Below are 21,816 nucleotides of genomic sequence, written 5' to 3' on the forward strand. Positions count from 1 at the left end.
TGGCCCAGCCAAATTGACACGTAAAATTACCACTCACTGTGAAGACTTTGACAGTATTTGTCAACTAACTTGCTTGGGGTGGAGAAGGAGGGAGACAGTCAGTCTGCTGTTAGGACCCCTTGCCTTCAGTTTTCACTAGAACGTCTGCCTCCTGATTTTTCTGTCAGCTTAGAGAACATGCACACAGCACTGTGGAAAGTGGAGAGGATGGAATCATTGTGTGAATTAGGTAAAACAAGGCCCAAGACCTTGATCTTTTTGCGTTTGCAGCAAGAGCCTGAGGATATTATTAATTCTGAGTGAGCAAGATGTCCACTTACATCTTTCTTACACTTTGGCAAGTCTTGTGTTTGAAAAGATGGATTCCTCATCACATTTAGCGCAAGTTATTCCAAGTGGTGGGGCTAGCAGAGCCTTAAGCTAATACCTGCAGAAGTCACGAGCAAAAGTGCTCTCAGTAGTAGTGAGGTTGTTCCTGGGGACTTTTGACCAGGAGCTCAGTTATCACCTTGCATCTGAAGACCCTGAAAGAGGTGCCTTCGGTTGAAAGGGTCCCTTTCTTCTGCCCTGTCCCGCGAAGCCCTGGCTCCCCCAGAGCAGGTGCTCAGATTCAGGCGGGAACGGACTCAGAGTGTGCCGCGTGTCCAGCTGCGGCCGCCAGGGGGCGCGAGGAGGCCGAGGAGGAGCCGGGACATCCGGGGCCCCTTCCCGGAGCCCGCGGCCCGAACCTCTGTGGCGGGAACGCCACTACGGTCCCGCAGCCCCGCCGGCGCCTCACGGCCGCAGGGCAGGGCCCCGCCACGCCCGAGGTCCGGGCGGCCCGGCGGCCCGACCCCGCTTCCCACTCCCCAGACCGAGCTGCTTCTCCTCGGGCCTCTGGAGGCAAAAGGGAGTCACTGTCGCTTTGATTGTTGGTCTCTCGGATGGTGAGGGCTGGCGCCCTGCCCCGGGCGGTCTGCCCCGCTCCCCGCTGTCCCCAGGACCCAGCCCCTGACCCCTACCCCGAGGGCAGACAGCTTCCTAGGGTCATCGCCTCGGAGGAGGGACCCAGTGAATTTTGGGGTCTCTTGCTAGAGCAGGGTTAAAATACAGCCACCCCCCCGGGATAAATACATTCCTTCGGAGCTGTCAGGGGCCTGGCTTTGGGGCCAGAACAGGGTTGGCAGACTTAGCACGCACACAAAAGAATGCCAGGTAAATTTGAATTTTTCATAGACAACAGATTATTTTTTTTGGGTGTGTGTCTCGTGCAATATTTGGTACACACTTATACTGAAATGTATTTAACTATATATTTTTATACTATGTGTTTAGGAAAATATGCTAAATACATTACATAGTATGTATAAACATTATTAATAAATATACATGTATCAGGAATATACATTTGGTATACTAAATGTATATGTGTGTATGTGGGTGTGTTTCTTGTTTCTCTGAAATTTGAATTTGACTGAATGTCCTATAATTTTTCTGGTAACTAGCCAAGAATGAATTTATGTGGAGAGAGGAAGGGAAAGGTGTGTGAAGAATGGAAGAATGTGTGAAGCTCTCAGCACTAGAGATACTCATTTCTGTTCTTTTTTCTGTGTCTTATCTATATATTTTAAATTCCACTTGTAAAAACCTGGATAGTTTTTTTCTTTTTTTAATACAATTTCTCTCTGTTTTGTTTCAGGTAAACTCAAGTACAGTTTTGTCTGTGACTTTTCCCCCAAGCCATCAGCTTTCTTAACAGAATTTAAAAAGAAACAACCAATCACTTAGATCATGGAATTCAGCTAAAGCTGCTGCCCTTTATGTCTGTGGAACCTTTCCTTTTGAGAAGCTTAATGTTTTTATATTGTTGTTGTTCAGTTGGTAAGTGGTGTAGGACTCTGCGACCCTATGAACGCGCCAGGCTTCCCTGTCTTTCACTATCTCCCTGAGTTTGCTTAAACTCATGTCCATTGAGTCAGTGATGCTATCCAACCATCTCACCCTCTGTCCCCTTTCCCTCTTGCCCTCAGTCTTTCCTAGCATCAGGATCTTTTCCAGTGAGTCAGCTCTTTGCATCAGGTGGACAAAGTAAACTTATTTTAATAGGCAAATTTGTTTGTAATTTTGGCAGAGAGGTTTACTTTCTGACTGGAGACCAGGCTGAATAGGAACTGTTGGGTGGGGCAGAAATATGGAATTCGTGATACCACCTGTACACCACCTTGTACAAAGCCTGGTGGAAGCCTCCTGGAGACCTCACTCTGGGTAACCGTTTTACAACCACTATCCTATAGGACACACACACATGCACAGTCTGTGTGTCTGTTACATTTAGATTTTGGGTCAAAGGACTCAATCCCCTATGAGGGACCAGATCCCTTATAAAATTCCTAGTAACACTGCTTGGCCTTTGTTGAGCTTATTTCCCTCATTCCGCTGTGGAATCCAATCCAAAATAGGACTGACTCGGATCTAGATATGCTCTCCTTGGTCCTGACCTGCTTAGTCTGGGAGGAGAGGAAGTCAAGTGTATTTGTTTCCCAGGGTTGCTGTAACAAAGTACCACAAACTGAGTGGCTTCAACAACAGAAATGTATTGTCTCTGTTCTGGAGACTCGATTTTTGAAATCAAGCTGTCAGCAAAGTTGGTTCCTTCTGAGAGCTGTGAGGAAAGGATCACTCCAGGGTCTGTCCTTGGCTCATAAATAACATCTTTCCTTTGTGTCTCTTCACACTGTCTCCCCTCTGTACATGCCTGTCTGTGTCCAAAGTTTTTATAGGGATGCCAGTCCATATTGAATTAGAACCTACCCTAATGATGTCACTTTACCCTGATAACCTTTGTAAAGACCCTATCTCAAATAAGGTCATGTTCTGAGGAACTGGGGGCTAGGATTTCAATATGTTATGTTGTGAGGGACATGGTTCAACCTGTGTGTGTGTGTTAGTCATTCAGTCATGTCTGACTCTTCGTGACCCCATGGGCTGTAGCCCATCAGGCTTCTCTGTCCATGGAATTCTCCAGACAAGAATACTGGAGTGAGTAGCCATTCTCTTCTCCAGGAGATCTTCCCGACCCAAGGATCAAACCCGGGTCTCCTGCTGCAGGCAGATTCTTTACCGTCTGAGCCTCCAGGGAAGCCTCAATTCAACCCATAACACCAAGAAAACCCTGATGAATGAAAGTGCAATTCATTGGTACCTGAAAGATGACTCTGGGGTAGGGGGTCCCATCTATACCTCGATAGCCAGAGTTTTGGCTGCCAGGCTGGAGCTCTGATCAGGAAGCTCCCAGAACCCAGAAAGTGCTGACTTCCTGGGAGAGCCCACTGTTCCCCTCAGATGCTTAAACTTAGTTGGAGAAACCAGCTGAGCTCCTGGCAGGAGAGGCGCTTTCCTCTCCACAGTGAGTGTGGTGGAGATGCTCGCTCCAGGGAGGGGGTCTTTGTCTTCCCCAGGGCAGAGGCCCACTTGTCTTCTCTCACTGCAGATGGAAACGGGACCCCGAGCAGAGCATCCTCCATGGATTTGTCAATGTGACACCCAAGTTCATTGAGGTTCTGGGAATTGGTCCAGGAAAGAAAAACCAGGACAGGCATTCAGAGGATTTGAGGTAAAATTTAATAATGTGTAGTAAATGTTTATCATAATTTGGGTCTCATAAAACCCTGCCTCCCTGGACTGTATCTTCTTACTTTGATGACAAACTCTAATGCAGTGCTGTGTTCTGTTACACAGTTGAAATCTGAAGACTCAAAACAATGCTTTGCCTAATTCTGAGTATGGTCACTATAGAGTTTTAAACTCAGACTTAAACTTCGGTCACCTTATTGTTCCATAAGCTTTTAATATTCTAATTAGTAACAGGAAATCTTTCAGGTAAGTGAGAGAATCCCAGTTCCTCCACTGGGTTATGGAGACAAAAAGAATCCAGTTAATCATTCTGTGTTTCCAGAGAACTATTACCTGTCCAGTAGCTGCTAAGTCCAGAGTGAAAACAGGCTAATAGTACATGCAGTCTCCCAGCATTATTGGTCCCCCTGGGAGTGTCTCCAGGCCCCACCAATGCTAACTTGGTAGTCAGGGCCATCAAGTCCTGCTACATTTGGAAAGATTTTTGCCAACCCCCCTCCCCCAGACCTAATTTTGAATGGTCTTTTTTTCCCAAATGAGGTCCTTTGTCTCACTGTGTGTGGGGATATGAATTTTCAATTTCCGTAAAATATTAACATATTGAAGGGGCGAAATTTGGCATGTGAACAAATGGGATGGAGAATGGCTTCAGGGAGGAAGTTCCCTTTCTGTGATGGCCAGTGCCATTTAGGGCTTTGGAGGTAGTTTGGAAAATGAATTGGACTCTGTCCTTAAAAATAAAGTTATTTGGCAAAGTGAGGAAGCCTTGATCCAGCAGGGAGCCCTTAACAACCTTCTGCACACCTTTAAAGATGTTGGAAGCTATGACTGCTAATTAGTACCTACAAATCATTTAAATCATCAGTTTCTTGATCCATTGTGAGCACATTAATAATTTTCCTCTGTGCATTTTAGGTGAAAAGAGATTTTGGGTAGAAGACTAATTTAATCACTTGTAAACATGGGCACCAGCACCCTTTCTCCTGCCTTCCCTCTTGGCCCCCTCCTTCAACAACATGTATCCCCGTGCTTTTGTGAGTCAGTTCTGCTCCAGAGTACCCACTCACCTTCCCATGAACAACATATGCTTTCTTCCTGTCAGTTCTTCATTTCTTCTTTCTCCTCCTGACACACATTCACCATCTGTGTCCCATCACTTAATTGTTCTGTGTCATGGTATACATTTTATTTTTCAATTTTCCTGTCTACCTTCTTATCTGCCTGCAATGCAGGAGACCCTGGTCTACCATCTTACATCTAGCTTTTCTTTAGCAAACACTTACTTGTTTTAGTCTGATACTGTGATCTTGATTGTGTCTTCTACTCAGTTCGCTATTATTACAATTTTTCTTTTTTTCTGTTGCTTTGGTTTTTCTCTCCCAGGGGTGAAAGTGAAACTGAAAGTCACTCAGTCGTGCCTGGCTCTTTGTGTCCCCATGGTCTGTACAGTCCATGGAATTCTCCAGGCCAGAGTGGGTTTCCATGCCCTGCTCCAGAGGATCTTCCCAGCCCAGGGATTGACCCCAGGTGTCCCACGTTGCCGGTAGATTCTTTACCAGCTGAGCTAAAAGAGAAGCCGAAGAATACTGGAGTGGGTCATCTATTCCTGCTCCAGCAGATCTTCCTGACCCAGGAATCGAACTGGGGTCTCCTGCATTGCAGGTGGATCCTTTGCCAGCTGAGCTATGGGGGAAGCCCTCTCCCAGGGGTGTGGGAACCAGATCGCAGGTGCTGAAGCTGATCGACATCACCAGCAGCCCTGTTGCCATACCTCCTGCGCTCTTCACCAGTGAACTCTCTAGTTCTGGTGAGAGCAGGTGTGATCAATCCCCGCCCGGCCCCTCCAGCCTGTTTCCAGAAATCTGGGTGGGTCATTCCCACCTGGCAGTGTGTTTAGTCTCCTTCCCTGAAGCTGAATGTGCCTACAGGCGTCCTGCTCTTCTCCAGTGCCCCTCTGTGGGGCTCGTGGGGGAACAGCGCAAAAGTCACCTGCAGGCAGGTTGATGAAGAAACTGGTAAAAGAAGTGTATGGTGTGTGGGGAGTTGTTCTCCTGGATTATTTTGAATAAGGCCCTTCTCTAATGTCTTGTGCTCAAAAGGCATGTTATTAAAATCGTTGATTGCTGCAAAACAGATGCTCCAGGTTTGGTGAAGTCAATTCTGTTTTTTCCTTTTTAAAATTTTGGATTGATGATCTTCTAAAGAGGTACTGGAATGATGTTTCTGACTACTCTGAGAGTCTCTAGTCTTCCCCAGGGAATGTAATATGCCTTCCCCCCCCTCCCCCCGACTGTCTTCAGGATTTCCTTTTCATCTTTTATTTTCAGCAGTTTGAAAATGATATACCTAGGTATGATGTTTTTGTTTTCTGCTTGGTATTTCTGAGCTTTTGGATTTGTGGTTTGGTGTCTGTTATGAATTTTGAAGAATTCTCAGTCCTTAGTTCTTCCAGTATTTCTTCTGCCTCATTCTCTGTCTTTCTTATATTTCAATTGCTATATTAGATCACTTTACATTGTCTCATTTGAAATATAAAAACATAGATACATTGTGAGTAAAGGATGAAAAATAAATATGCAAACACTAAAGAAAGCTGGAATAGCTGTATTATATTAATATCTGAAAATTTAGACTTTAATATAAGGTATATTGTCAGGGATAAATAGTGATGTTACATAATGATAAAGGGGTCAATCCTCTAAGAAGACATAGCAATCCTAAATATGTGTGTATCTAAGGTAGTGCTTAAAAAGACATGAGGAAAAGACCACTGGAACTGAAAGGAGAAAGAAAAGAAAAAGAATAGAGAAAGAGACATCAACAATTGTAGATGAAGACTTCAGGGACTGATAGAAAAAGTAGACCGAAAACAGTAGACAAAGAAGATCTGGATAATATCAATATCGACCTAATTGATATTTATAGAATATTCAGCAAGGGCAGAAAACACATTTTTTTTCCAACTGTGCACACAAAATATTCACCAAGGTAGACCATACGGTGGCTCATAAAGAAACCTTAACAGGCTTTTAAAAATGGAAACCTCTTCTTGCTACCTGGAGTTTTGGCCTGTGGGCAGGAGTGGTGGTGCTGCCTACAGAGTGTGTATGGCACCCTTGCTGGGCCAGTGGAAGGGAGGGCAGGTGGGCAGGTACAAACACATGAAAAGATGCTCAACATCACTCATTATCAGAGAAATGCAAATCAAAACCACAATGAGGTACCATTACACGCCAGTCAGGATGGCTGCTATCCAAAAGTCTACAAGCAATAAATGCTGGAGAGGGTGTGGAGAAAAGGGAACCCTCTTACACTATTGGTGGGAATGCAAACTAGTACAGCCATTATGGAGAAGAGTGTGGAGATTCCTTAAAAAACTGTAAACAGAACTGCCATATGACCCAGCAATCCCACTTTTGGGCATACACACCGAGGAAACCAGATCTGAAAGAGACACGTGCACCCCAATGTTCATTGCAGCACTGTTTATAATAGCAAGGACATGGAAGCAACCTAGATGCCCATCAGTAGACGAATGGATAAGGAAGCTGTGGTACATATACACCATGGAATATTACTCAGCCATTACAAAGAATTCATTTGAATCAGTTCTAATGAGATGGATGAAACTGGAGCCCATTATACAGAGTGAAGTAAGCCAGAAAGATAAAGACCAATACAGTATGCTAACACATATATATGGAATTTAGAAAGATGGTAACGATAACCCTATATGCAAAACAGAAAAAGAGACACAGATGTACAGAACAGACTTTTGGACTCTGTGGGAGAAGGCGAGGGTGGGATGTTTCGAGAGAACAGCATCGAAACATGTATATTATCTGAGTGAAACAGATCATCAGCCCAGGTTGGATGCATGAGACAAGTGCTCGGGCCTGGTGCACTGGGAAGACCCAGAGGGATCGGGTGGAGAGGGAAGTGGGAGGGGGGACCGGGATGGGGAATACATGTAAATCCATGGCTGATTCATGCCAATGTATGACAAAACCCACTACAATATTGTAAAGTAATTAGCCTCCAACTAATAAAAATAAATGGAAAAAAAAAAGGAAATCTCACAAAGTATGTCCTTGAAGTATATTAGAATTAAGCCTGCGATCAGTAATAGTAAGATATCTGGAACAGTCCCAAATATTTGGCAATTAACACACTTCTCTATGATCTATGGGCCTCACGAGGCTAGAGATTTTGGTCTGTTTGTTAAGCTGAGCCGAGAATGGTGCCTGGCCCACAGAAGGCAGTCATTACATACTGTTGAATGGATGAAGGGAAACATTTCCTGTCATTTCACTTCCCATAAGTTAGGGGAAGGCCATTCCAAAATTAGGAATCTTTGAGCACCTGATATACCAGACAGCTCAAAAAGTGCCTATTTAGTATAAAATCCTTGTAAAAATAGGGGTGTACTAGACACAGAGTGGGTAATGTCAGTTTTTCCAGATCAGGACCCCAAAATAGATCCAACACTGTCTCTGCTTTCAAGGAACTGCTTCCTTCTCACTCAGAGATAGGGTTAGAGTCACTGAACTCTGAATCTAGAAAACTAGATGTTCACAAGTGTTTAATGAATTAGTATCTCTCATTCATTTATTCATCATATAACAAACATTTATGGAGTACCCATTATGTGACAGGCACTGTTCTAGGCACTACATTGCTCATTAGATCTCTCCAAGAAAAAAAATTCCAGTGTCCAACTAGAGAGCAGTTGTTGGTATTCTCCTAAAGAATCTGTAATAACACAGAAATTTTTTATTATGTGTAAAAACACCCAGTGTGATTGATTAGATTAAAATATTAAAAAAATTTTATTTTATGGTTGGATTTCATTACATATGTTTTTATTTTTTTTTTTATTTTTTTTTTTTTAATTTTTATTAGTTGGAGGCTAATTACTTTACATCATTACAGTAGTTTTTGTTATACATTGATATGAATTAGCCATGGATTTACATGTATTCCCCATCCCAGTCCCCCCTCCCACCTCCCTCTCCACCCGATCCCTCTGGGTCTTCCCAGTGCACCAGGCCCGAGCACTTGTCTCATGTACCCAACCTGAGCTGGTTATCCGTTTCACCCTAGATAATATACATGTTTCGATGCTGTTCTCCTGAAACATCCCACCCTCGCCTTCTCCCAGAGTCCACAAGTCTGTTCCATACATCTGAGTCTCTTTTTCTGTTTTGCATATAGGGTTATTGTTACCATCTTTCTAAAGTCCATATATATGTGTTAGTATACTGTAATGGTCTTTATCTTTCTGGCTTACTTCGCTCTGTATAATGGGCTCCAGTTTCATCCATCTCATTAGAACTGATTCAAATGAATTCTTTTTAATGGCTGAGTAATATTCCATGGTGTATATGTACCACAGCTTCCTCATCCATTCGTCTGCTGATGGGCATCTGGGTTGCTTCCATGACCTGGCTATTATAAACAGTGCTGCGATGAACACTGGGGTGCATGTGGCTCTTTCAGATCTGGTTTCCTTGGTGTGTATGCCCAGAAGTGGGATTGCTGGGTCATATGGCAGTTCTATTTCCAGCTTTTTAAGAAATCTCCACACTGTTTTCCATAGTGGCTGTACTAATTTGCATTCCCACCAACAGTGTAAGAGGGTTCCCTTTTCTCCACACCCTCTCCAGCATTTATTGCTTGTAGACTTTTGGATAGCAGCCATCCTGACTGGCGTATAATGGTACCTCATTGTGGTTTTGATTTGCATTTCTCTGATAATGAGTGATGTTGAGCATCTTTTCATGTGTTTGTTAGCCATCTGTATGTCTTCCTTGGAGAAATGTCTGTTGAGTTCTTTGGCCCATTTTTTGATTGGGTCATTTATTTTTCTGGAGTTGAGCTGGAGGAGTTGCTTGTATATTTTTGAGATTAATCCTTTGTCTGTTGCTTCATTTGCTATTATTTTCTCCCAATCTGAGGGCTGTCTTTCCACCTTGCTTATAGTTTCCTTTGTTGTGCAAAAGCTTTTAAGTTTCATTAGGTCCCATTTGTTTATTTTTGCTTTTATTTCTGAGATTCTGGGATGTGGGTCATAGAGGATCCTGCTGTGATTTATGTCGGACAGTGTTTTGCCTATGTTCTCCTCTAGGAGTTTGATAGTTTCTGGTCTTACATTTAGATCTTTAATCCATTTTGAGTTTATTTTTGTGTATGGTGTTAGAAAGTGTTCTAGTTTCATTCTTTTACAGGTGGTTGACCAGTTTTCCCAGCACCACTTGTTAAAGAGGTTATCTTTTTTCCATTGTATATCCTTGCCTCCTTTGTCGAAGATAAGGTGACCATAGGTTCGTGGATTTATCTCTGGGCTTTCTATTCTGTTCCATTGATCTATATTTCTGTCTTTGTGCCAGTACCATACTGTCTTGATGACTGTGGCTTTGTAGTAGAGTCTGAAGTCAGGCAGATTGATTCCTCCAGTTCCATTCTTCTTTCTCAGGATTACTTTGGCTATTCGAGGTTTTTTGTATTTCCATACAAATTGTGAAATTATTTGTTCTAGTTCTGTGAAAAATACTGTTGGTAGTTTGATAGGGATTGCATTGAATCTATAGATTACTTTGGGTAGTATAGCCATTTTGACAATATTGATTCTTCCAATCCATGAACACGGTATATTTCTCCATCTGCTTGTGTCCTCTTTGATTTCTTTCATCAGTGTTTTATAGTTTTCTATGTATAGGTCTTTTGTTTCTTTAGGTAGATATACTCCTAAGTATTTTATTCTTTTTGTTGCAATGGTGAATGGTATTGTTTCCTTAATTTCTCTTTCTGTTTTCTCATTGTTAGTGTATAGGAATGCAAGGAATGCCAACTCTTCTTAGGTGAAAAAAATCATGCTCCTAGTATTAAGTCCCTCCATTCTCAGAGGTAGAAGATCAGTGATCTTTTTTCTATTTTAATGGGCAAGCTTAAAATTTTTTATTTAATGCTTTTTACAGTTAAACTTATGTATGTATGAATATATGTATCTATTGAGAAAGAAATTAAAAAGACAAATAATTCTGTAAACTTTACATAAAGAATAGTTGTCTCCTGTCCCTGCTCTCCAGTGACAAGTGTTTTCAGCTGTTGTTTCTGATATTTGCCTAAATTTCTAATTAAACTGCATGTAATGTCCTTTCTTGATTATTTTTTAATTTTAGATATAGTCTGTTGATCTCTTTTGTCTGAAGGTGAAGGTTTAGCTTGAAGACCTCATCCCACCTTTTCCTCTTTCCATCCTCCCAATAAAGTTATGGCATAATATTTAGTGAAATCAATACTTAGTGATAATATTGTTTTGAAAAACTATATATCATTTGAATTGAATCATGTAATGTGTTACAGTTACATTTTCTTTGTCTTTCTCTGACTTAATAATTAATTCTCTGTCTCTTTCTCTATTTTTTAAAATTTGTTTTCTTGGTTTTCTAAGTACCTATCAGAAATTCATCCCCAAATGATCTGCCAGCACTGACAGTACCTACTGGACATGTGAGACCTGTATGGATGTTCCCAGGCTCTCTGAAGAAAGCGGGTGGGGAGGGCAGTCAAGACTGGGAGTCAAGAACCCAGGATAAGCTCCAGAACAGCATTTGGATATACAAATTCCGATGTATGGAGGGACAAAGACCATCTGAGAGATTGGACTTATATCACTGTAAGAGTGATGGCTCTGGGAAGTGTGGTGCTCCACAGCTTCATGGCCCTGATCATATCCCCACTGAAAATGGAGGAGCATGTGATATTGTGGGGAAGACTGTGGTGTTTGTATCCCAACAACTCCCCAAACATCCAGGGTTTAGCAAGGCAGACATATAAAGAAATGGCTAATTTTAGGCAGATTTTTGAGTAAACCCTGGGATATGTATTGCTAATTAACATTTCCGGGGGGAAGGAGTGGGAGCTTATGTAATACAATGCGTATCATGCTTTGTTTCATATGAATTGGTTGTACTAAAATACTGATTAACAGATGTCATCACCTGTTTGTGGAGTCACCACACCTATCTGGGTGATCAAAATTATTACTGGGAGAGCCCCTCCCATCCCTGACTAAAGAGATGGCTGATGTATGCTGTGGCTGGGGTGGTGCTTGGGAGGTCCAGAGACAGTGAGGGTGCCCCCTGTTGTTGGGAAGTCCTGGGTGGAAAGTCCCTAGGTCTTGTGATATGGTTAGAAGTTTCAGTTCAGTTCATTTCAGTCACTCAGTCATGTCCAGCTCTTTGCGACGCCATGGACTGCAGCACACCAGGCCTCCCTGTCCATCACCAACTCCTGGAGTTTACCCAAACTTATATCCATTGAGTCAGTGATGCTATCCAACCATCTCATCCTTTGTCGTCCCCTTCTCCCCCAGCCTTCAATCTTTCCCAGCATCAGGGTCTTTTCAAATGAGTCAGCTCTTCACATCAGGTGGCCAAAGTATTGGAGCTTCAGCTTCAACATCAGTCCTTCCAATGAACACCCAGGACTGATCTCCTTTAGGGTGGACTGGTTTGATCTCCTTGCAGTCCAAGGGACTCTCAAGAGTCTTCTCCAACACCACAGTTCAAAAGCATCAATTCGTCGGCGCTCAGCTTTCTTCACAGTCCAACTCTCACATCCATACATGACTACTGGAAAAACCATAGCTTTGACTAGACAGATCTTTGTTGGCCAAGTAATGTCTCTGCTTTTTAATATGCTGTCTAGGTTGGTCATAACTTTCCTTCCAAGGAGTAAGCGTCTTTTAATTTCATGGCTGCAGTCACCATCTGCAGTGATTTTGGAGCCCAGAAAAATAAAAGTCTGTCACTGTTTCCATTGTTTCCCCATCTATTTGCCATGAAGTGATGAGACCGGATGCCATGATCTTAGTTTTCTGAATGTTGAGCTTTAAGTCAACTTTTTCACTCTCCTCTTTCACTTTCATCAAGAGGCTCTTTAGTTCTTTTTCACTTTTTGCCATAAGGGTGGCATCAACTGCGTATCTGAGGTTATTGATATTTCTCCCGGCCATCTTGATTCCAGCTTGTGCTTCATCCAGCCCAGTGTTTCTCATGATGCTTAGAAGTTTAGCCTCTGAAAATTGGACTTTACCCAAAGTGGAACCTAAAATGCAGTTTTATCAGTTAAGATGTTGATGATGTGACCTTTAGGTAGGTGAGGGATAAAACAGAATAAGGTGACAGGGCCCTCTGACCTATTGGATTCATTCCTGTGCCAGCTCCAAATCCATCTGTGTGTCTTTAGAGTACTTCTCCTGCTAAAGTATTTTCGAATGAGAGAGCAACAATATTCCGATTAACGTATTTTCCAAAACAGCATGATTTCTTAAAAGGACGTATAAATCTTCCTCAAGAAATTTATCCTCTGCTTCTAAAATACATCTTAAGGCAGGGGAACAAAAATTGCTGCAATCAAACTTTACTTAAGATTATTCATGTTAGCAAAATGGTCTAGGAAGCTCCAAAACCCTTGTTTTCCCCAAATACATCCAAATGCAACTAAAAACTGGCTAAAATAAACTTGCAGGAGGGTGAGGCCAGGAGGGGCATGTATCTCACTTCTGTGGACCCCTCAAGGGGCATTAGCCTGCCACATTTCTCTTGCACTGCCCCTAATTTCTTCTAGTTTCTTTTAGTTTTTTCTGTCTTGACAACATCCTTTCATCTTTCTATTTTCCATTTCTACTCTCATATTTTTAATTCCAAAGATCCTCTTTTATCCTTTTAATGTCTTTTTTAAAAAAAAACAACAACCCATTCTCATGTTAGTGATGCAGTATGCTATATTATGTCATCCAGGACATGGTAATGGTAGTTAAAAAAATTTTTTTTCCTCTGAATTTTGCCTGTTTTCTCTAGATATCATTTCTTCTTGTTTGTTGGTTTTGGTCTCTGCCTTTTATGTTATAGACTCAAATTTAGTGCAGTTCTTATTTATTTTGGCCACACCACATAGCATGTGGGATCTTAGTTCACAGACCATGGATCAAACCTGGACCCCCTGCAGTGGAAGCATGGAGTCCAAACCACTGGACCGCCAGGGAGTTCCCTAGTGGTCCTTAAAATGTGACTGGAAGCTTTCTGTGTATGGGTAGCCTTGTCACTTGTGGGCTTCACTGAAGGGGGGTCTTGCTGGGCCGTTCACGTGAACCCCACCTGTCAGGGTGTGTAGATATTTTCTCCCCACGATGTCCTGCCTGGGGGTCTAAGTCTCACTGCAAACAGTCTGATGGCTGAGTAGAGTGGGCTCTGAGGGTCCGCTGTTAAGGATATGAGTTTTTCTGGATGTGGTTTTGAGTACAGCATCTCTGCCCTCAGTTGGGCTGTGTTGAGGGGCCATCACCAGCAGCATGGGAGTGGGGAAGGGGTCTGGTCTTATTCTTAGCCCTCCCTCACTTCCACTTTTGGAGATTCCCCAAGTCTCTAGTTTCAGAGACTTTCATGGTGTGAAGTGTGTACTTCATGGGATCCCTAACTTCAGAATAAACGTTCAGATTTTAGGAGTCCACCAGATCAGTTTCCTCTTGTCCGTTGGCCCATGTGCTTTGCAGCTTCTACAATTTTGTTACTTTTATCTCCTTTTCCTCCTGTTTCTCAAGTATGTTTGTGCCATTTAGATTCCCTTTTCCTTACTATAGCTATTCATTCATTCTTTCATTCTAGACACTATTCTAACATCTTGACATTATATCAGTTCTAGCTCATTTAATCCTCACAACAGTAGTACTATCCCCATTTTACAGATGAGGGAAGTTAAAAAAGCACAGAGCAGTTGAGTTTCTTGCTAAGAGTGCATATGTGGTCAAGCCAGAATTCTTGTTCCAAGCCACTGAGCATCACATGAAAGTTATATGTTTCTTGTTAAGATTTCTTTTCATTTTAGTTTTTGCTATTCCCATCTCTTTTAGTGTTCATATGAATATAACTCCCACAAACCAGGGGAAGATGGGCATTCCTCATTCGAGAGTCCCCCAGACTCTCTAGGTTTTGTATTAGTTCAGGATTGTTCCTGGTTTCGATCACTGGAAGGTCAGTAAAGGACCCACTCCCTGATGGTGCTGCCATGTCCTGTCACTGCCAAAAGCCAGTAGTTCCTGCATCCCCATAGAATCCCTGAGCCCTAAGCTGTAGGAGCCCCTTCAGTTCTCACCTGGCTATTTTCCCGAGGCTTGCCTACAGCCCCCATGTGTTTCAAGAGAAGACCCCATCCTCCCACCCATTACCTGCAGGCAAGGCCTGGTTTTTATCTCCCATTCCCCAACAGACACACACAGCCGAGGGGCAAACTGCACAGCTAGGCTAAGGTAATCCTAATAGTTCTCAACACTTTCCTCAAACTGAGTTATTCAATCTTGAATATCTCATCTGGCAAGTTGCAATCCCAGGCAACCCTTCCCCTCCAGAAAATCTCTTCTCTTTACTAAAGGATGCAGTATGGCTAATTATACACCTAACCTACATGGATCTAGCCCTTTTGGATCTAGCTCTTTTGCCAGCTGATTGCCTTTCTGTCCCTTAAATTAAGGATTTTCAGATCCAGGGAGGTCCAGAGTCCCACCGCTTTGGCTTAACAGTTAACTACTTCTCCAGGCTTAACAGTTGCTAAATCCCTTTGGTATTGGCCCCTGGCTTCTCATGTGCTATCTTGGTTTCACCTGCATCAACCGAGGATACAAAACTCAGCCTCATCACCAGTTTCTACAAGAACTTCAACCACATCAAGCACGTCACAATTTCTGTGGTCTTTCCTGAAGATCATGTCTGAGAGTGCTGTAGGGCTGAGGGCCTCATGCACAGCGTACAGCCTCCTATTGTCTCTTCACCCCCCTGCCCCTGCTCTTCTCTTCTCCTACCTCTCTCCCTCCCTGCCTTCTATTGCTCAGTCATTTCTTGCTAGTTACGGTCCTTTAGCATGCGTTGCAGAACATTGCAATTATTCAGTTGTCCAGCTGCCCTCCCCAGGCAGCTACTGTGCCTGGGAGAAAGCAGAATCCATCCCCCACCTTCTCCAAAGGTGGACTTAAGCCAATCAGCATATACTAGTGGCTGTCATTGGTTCAGAGATGGTGCATGGCCCAGTTCCAGCCAACAAGATGAGAGGGATTCTGGCATGAAACGCTAGGAAAGAAACTTCTTAGCTCCTCTGTGGGAGGTACCTCGAGAAGCTCTCTCTTGTGTTGAATGTGAATGGGGAAATATGTAGTCTGGAAACAAGTGGAAGCCATATTGTGAGCGTGCTGAAAGCCAGGCATGGAATGATTCACACCAGCTCTTTGGTTATATTGGGCTTCCCTTGTGGTTCAGCTGGTAAAGAATCTGCCTTCAATGAGGGAGACCTGGGTTCGATTCCTGGGTTGGGAAGATCCCCTGGAGAAGGGAAAGGCTACCCACTCCAGTATTCTGGCCTAGAGAATTCCATGGACTACACAGTCCTTGGGGTCACAAAGACTTGGACACGACTGAGCAATTTTCACTTTCACTTTTGGTTATATCACTGAGTTGGGTCAGCTTCACTGAAAACTCACTGGACTCCCTGCCAATGAATGCTCTTTATTTTAAAGCTAATCTGAGGTGGTTTTTTTTTTTTTTTTTTTTTCTGTTAATGCGACTTTACTTCTCTCTTCCTTCTCATTTGCCTCAGATCCAGTTTTCTGGGTTCAGCTTCTAACACAAGTGGGCTTGTCAAAGACATGGCTCATGGTAAAGTTGGTTATCCTTATAGAGAATTCATCAACTAGTTGCTTCTTATTCATCAACCAGCTGTTTTTAAATCTAAAAACAGTGCAAAAGTTTAGGCTGCATCGTCTCATTCAAGTTCTGTTTCAAGGACAATGTTTGTATTCTTGCCCTTTGGTGACTAAAGGTCCCATCTTGGAGATCTTCCCTCAAGTAAAGGGAGATGGAGCTTCAGATGATCAATGACTTTATTCCAGAAACTGAAACTGCAGGCAACCCATAACAGGCTATTCTCTAAGTGACATTTTTTAAATGTAGCTTCTTTTAGCTGGGCCCCCTGCTATATCCTTCTTACTTTACACACACACACACACACACCCCTTTCTTTAGAAATTGGGTCTAGAAGCAGTTAACTATTATCAGCTAAATTGCATATATTCCTGTTTTTTTTTTTAATTGAAGTATAGTTGATTTACAATGTTATGTTAGCTTCAGGTATACAGCACAGTGATTCAGTTATGTGTGTGTATCTCTGTGTGTGTATATATATATATATAAAAATTCTTTTTCAGATTCTTTTCCCTTATAGTTTACTGTAAAATATTGAGTATAGTTCCCTGTGTTATACAGTAGGTCCTTGTGGTTTCAATTCAGTTCAGTCGCTCAGTTGTGTCCGACTCTTTGCAACCCCTTTGAACGGCAGAACGCCAGGCTTCCCTGTCTGTCACCAACTCCCGAAGTCCACCCAAACCCATGTCCACTGAGTCAGTGATGCCATCCAGCCATCTCATCCTCTATTGTCCCCTTCTCCTGCCCTCAATCTTTCCCAGCATCAGGGTCTTTTCAAATGAGTCAGCTCTTCACATCAGGTGGCCAAAATATTGGAGTTTCAGTTTCAACATCAGTCCTACCAATGAACACCCAGGACTGATCTCTTTTAGGACAGACTGGTTGGATCTCCTTGCAGTCCAAGGGATTCTCAAGAGTCTTCTCCAGCACCACAGTTCAAAAGCATCAATTCGTCGGCACTCAGCTTTCTTTACACATCCATTTATGACCACTGGAAAAACCATGCCTTGACTAGACAGACCTTTGTTGGCAAAGTAGTGTCTCTGCTTTTTAATATGCTGTCTAGGTTGGTCATAACTTTCCTTCCAAGGAGTAAGCATCTTTTAATTTCATGGCTGCAATCACCATCTGCAGTGATTTTGGAGCCCAAAAAAATAAAGTCAGTCACTGTTTCCACTGTTTCCCCATCTATTTGCCATTAAGTGATGGGACCAGATACCATGATCTTAGTTTTCTGAATGTTAAGCTTGAAGCCAACTTTTTCACTCTCCTCTTTCACTTTCATCAAGAGGCTCTTTAGTTCTTCTTCGCTTTTGGCCACGAGGGTGGTGTCATCTGCATATCTGAGGTTATTGATATTTCTTCTGGCCATCTTGATTCCAGCTTGTGTTTCATCCAGCCCAGCATTTTTCATCATGTACTCTGCATATAAGTTAAATAAGCAGGGGGACAATATACAGCCTTGGTGTACTCCTTTTCCTATTTGGAACCAGTCTGTTGGTCCATGTCCAGTTCTAACTGTTGGTTCCTGACCTGCATACAGGTTTCTCAAGAGGCAGGTCAGGTGGTCTGGTATTCCCATCTCCTTCAGAATTTTCCAGTTTATTGTGATCCACACAGTCAAAGGCTTTGGCATAGTCAATAAAGCAGAAATAGATGTTTTTCTGGAACTCTCTTGCTTTTTCGATGATCCAGGGGATGTTGGCAATTTGATCTCTGGTTCCTCTGCCTTTTCTAAAGCCAGCTTGAACATCTGGAAGTTCACGGTTCATGTATTGCTGAAGCCTGGCTTGGGTGGTTTATCTATTTTACATACAGTAATGTGTATATGTGTTAATCTCAAACTCCTAATTTGTCCTTCCTCCTGTCTTTTCCTCTTTGGTAACCATAAATTTGTTTTCTGTGTCTGTGGGTCTATTTATGTTTTGTGAGGTCATTTGTATCTTTTTTTTTTAGATTCTGTATATAAGTCATATCATAGGATATTTGTCTGTCTTTGTCTGGCGTACTTCACTTAGTATGATAATCTCTAGGTCCATCCATAATCCTGCAAATGGCATATTTCTTTCTATTTGGCTGAGTAATATTCCATTGTGTGTGTGTATACACCACATCTTCTTTATCCATTCATCTGTTGATGGACAGTTAGGTTGCTTGCGTGTCTTGGCTATTGTAGATATTGCTGCAATGAATATTGGAGTGTGTGTGTCTTTTCCAACTAGAATTTTCTCTGGATATAGGCCCAGGGGTGGGATTGCAGGATGAAATGGTATTAGTAACTCTATTTTTAGTTTTTTAAGAACTTTCATATTGTTTTCATGGTGGCTGTACCAATTAACATTCCCACCAATAGTGTAGGAGGGTTCCTTTTTCTTCACACCCTCTCCAGCCTTTGTTATTTGTAGACTTTTTGATGACAGCCATTGTGACTGGAGGGAGGTGATACCTCATTGTAGTTTGGATTTGGATTAATCTAATTATTAGTGATGTTGAGCATATTTTCATGTGCCTGCTGGCCATCTGTATGTATTCGTTGGAGAAATGTCTATTTTCATCTATTTTTCTATTTTTTGACTGGGTTATTTATTGATTGATTGATTTTGAGCAGTATGAGCTGTTTGTATATTTTGGAAATTAATCCCTTGTCAAGTGCATCATTTGCAAACATTTTCTCCCATTCTGTAGGCTATCTTTTCATTTTTTACGTAGTTTCCTTTGCTGTGCAAAAGATTTTAAGTTTAATTAGATCATTTGTTTATTTTTATTTTTACCTCCATTACTCTATCTAGGAGATGGATCCAAAAAGATATTGCTGTGATTTATATCAAAGAGTGTTCTGCCTATGCTTTCCTCTAGGAGTTTTATAGTATCCAGTCTTACATTTAGGTCTTTAAACCATTTTGAATTTCTTTTTGTATATTGTGTTAGAGAATGTTCTAACTTCATTCTTTTACATGTAGCTATTCAGTTTTCCCAGTACCACTTATTGAAGAGACTGTCTTTTCTTCATTGTATATTCTTGCTTCCCTTGTTGTAGATTAATTGACCATAGATGTGTGTGTTTGTTTCTGAAATGTCTATCCTGTTCCATTGATCTGTGTTTCTGTTTTCGTGCCAGTACGATACTGTTTTGATTACTATAGCTTTCAGTATAATCTGAAATCAGGGAGCCTGATTCTTTCAGCTCTGCTTTTCTTTTTCAAGATTGCTTTGGCTACTCGGGTTAAAAAAAGAGAATATTGCATACACTCTTTACTTTGTTTGAAGTCTCTTTTTCTGTCTTTTTGGAGTATTTATACAGATTTCACTGAGGCTCACTTTCTCCAATTCTAGGAGTTTCTCAGCACTCCAACATTGGTTTCTCATATTTAACTTAGGGAAAATATTTTAGGAGGTAAAAAGAAAACTAGAAAATAGCCAAAAGTGTTGGAGAGCACCTGTATGAATTCTGAATAAAAATTAATCAGTTTCAAACAAACATGGTTCAAAGCAGTAATGATCCCAAGGAGATAGCATTTTCAGAGCATAGAGGAGGCGGGAGATGGGAAATGGAAGTCATCCATTCAATTTTAACAAATTAATTTGTTTTTTTTTTTTTCTGATGGCAGATATCCAAAGTCAATCTTTTTTGGGGTGAGGGAAAGGAAGGAATTGGGTGTAAAGGACTATACTAATATTGATTAAAATTAGGTCACTTTTTTAACCGCTAATTTCTTCTATTCATTAAGCGATAATTATTTGTTGATTTCCTACTACAGACTAGACACATGTTGGGGTTTTAGTGGAGAGTAAACCTACTTCCCTGGCAGCTTACAATCTACAGACTAGTGACCAGAGAAAAATCTCTGGCTGTTGTCCCCCGCAGCCCTGCTGGCTGTCAGCACACACCCTCACTGTACCAACCCTGTTACCAGACACTGCCCTTGGGATGAGGGTCGCCAGACTTGCTGCCACCAAAACTGCCAGGGCCTGAGACAAATATTTCCACTAAGTCAATCCCTGAATATCAGCCAAGGCCACAGGCCCAGAGCCACAAAGTCAGAGGCCCCATCTGAAAGGAACTATGTTTTAGGCCCAGGAGAATTGGAATGAGTCACTTTTTCCTTGGATGGGAGTTATTTTAACTTCATTTGATCACCTTTCCCCCTCCTCAACTCTTTTATCTTTAAAATTTGACTTTACTAAAACAAGACTACATATTATCAGGTCTAAAAGGACCCCATAGATTGTGGAAGCTCTTAGGTATGGAAGGATAGGGAGTCTGCCCCTGATTTTGTGTTAGTTGTGCTGAGCACAATGCATGGGCTCAAAGATATGAGGTGATGATGAAGCTGAGTGGGGGACAGGAGGATAACCTGAATGAGTTGGGGAGCAGTCTACAAGCTTAAAGCACTGGCTGAGGCCGTGGCTGAAGGAAGCCTACAACTACCAGGCAGAGGATTAATTATTATTTCAGTGATGAAAAAGAGTTGAGATTTAAGATTTATGAGAATGCAAAAAAAAAAAAAGATTTATGAGAATGATAAGCAAATATTCTTGCAGATGTGATAAGAAAAAATTATCACTAATCAACTAATTCACATTAACTTTTTATTACCACAAAAGTAAATCTTCCTTTATAGAAAATATTAAAAAGAAAGATTAAGAAGATAGAAATTACTCATAATCCTATCGCCAAGTGATCATAACTATTACCATAGTGATGTATTTAGTATTTGCAAATCTTTTTTTTTTTCAAAATAAGATTCTATCCTGCATATTCTTTTGTAACTTGTGTGTTTTCATGTCCTGGCCTTCAATGGCATCCTTTTTGGTGGTTATGTTGTATATTCTATAGTGTGGACATGTGACTGTTGTTCAGTCACTAAATCATGTCCAGCATTTTGTGACCCCATGGACTATAGCATGCAGGCTTCTCTGTCCTTCACTATCTCCCAGAGTTTGCTCAGATTCATGTCCATTGAGTAGGTGATTCTATCCAACCATCTTATCCTCTGTTGCCTCCTTCTCCTTTTGCTGTCAATCTTTTCCAGCATCAGGGTCTTTTCCAATGAGTCTGCTCTTCGCACCAGGTGGCCAGAGTATTGCAGCTTCAGCTTCTGTGTCAATGAATATTCAGCATTCCAATGAGTATTCAGGGTTGATTTCCTTTTGGATGGACTGATTGGATCTCCTTGCTGTTCAAGGGGCTCTCAAGAGTCTTCTCCTACATCACAGTTCAAAAGCATCAGTTCTTCAGCACTCAGCCTTCTTTATGGCCTAACTCTTACATCCGTACATGACTACTGGAAAAACCATAGCTTTGACTATAGGGACCTTAGTCAACAAATGATGTCTCTGTTTTTTAATACTCTGTCTAGATTTGTTATAGTTTTCCTTCCAAGAAGCAAGCCTCTTCATGATACATTAACTTAATCTCTTTTTATTGGTCATTGATGTTGTTTCCTGTTTA

At 41.8% G+C, this 21,816-nt stretch overlaps 1 long non-coding RNA gene across 1 annotated transcript; it reads left to right on the forward strand.

Moving 5' to 3' along the window:
* Positions 1–703: 703 nt before the first annotated feature.
* LOC139039623 (uncharacterized) lies at positions 704–11,600 on the forward strand. The gene is made up of 4 exons (XR_011492957.1): positions 704–1,194; positions 1,679–1,860; positions 3,470–3,592; positions 11,066–11,600. It is a non-coding gene; the product is annotated as an uncharacterized lncRNA (long non-coding RNA).
* The last annotated feature ends 10,216 nt before the right edge of the window (positions 11,601–21,816 follow it).

Source organism: Odocoileus virginianus, chromosome 19 (assembly GCF_023699985.2).
Source record: "Odocoileus virginianus isolate 20LAN1187 ecotype Illinois chromosome 19, Ovbor_1.2, whole genome shotgun sequence".
Lineage (NCBI taxonomy): Eukaryota > Metazoa > Chordata > Mammalia > Artiodactyla > Cervidae > Odocoileus > Odocoileus virginianus.